Source organism: Convolutriloba macropyga, unplaced genomic scaffold, assembly GCF_964194025.1.
Source record: "Convolutriloba macropyga unplaced genomic scaffold, txConMacr16.3 SCAFFOLD_641, whole genome shotgun sequence".
NCBI lineage: Eukaryota > Metazoa > Xenacoelomorpha > Acoela > Convolutidae > Convolutriloba > Convolutriloba macropyga.
Genome location: NW_027453069.1, coordinates 70001 through 70576, shown reverse-complemented (window position 1 = coordinate 70576; position 576 = coordinate 70001).

The following is a 576-nucleotide window of genomic DNA, read 5'->3' as shown; positions in this document are numbered from 1 at the left end:
TGTCTCAAGGCGATGTCTTGGCTCACTGCGGTGTCAAGGCAAATCGTTTGCTATCCATGTGTCTGAACCAAAACCTAGAGTTATGGTAGACACACCATGATGATATTAGGAAACCCCTGGCCCTGTCACCCATCGCCAAGTAATAACTCTCTGCCACTCCCGCTGCGCCCCTCCAAGCACACGTCCAAGCATTGTTCGATTGTGTGTGCGGTCTGTATGTGCTGGCTGCATATTGCTGAAAGAATCTCATCTGTTGTTATTTCCACATTTAACTTGTGAGATGAAGAACTGTTGGTCGATGTGAACCGGCAAGGCGCTTGGCGTAGCTCCCAAGCCCCTGTGACATTGACACATGCGCTCGCTTCTGCACCAGGTTTTCACTACCTTCTAACTCTCTGGCTACGCATCGGGGAACTTGCTGCAGTTTGCGTTGGCATGCAGCAAACTGCAGCGAGTTCAACACCACATGGAGAGCAATGGAATGGCCGGGTCTCATGGTTGCCCCGGTGCCATGGCCAGACTCGGGTAACACAGTTGCTGCAGCGCGCCACTGAAGGCTAAAACAAATCAAAAAGT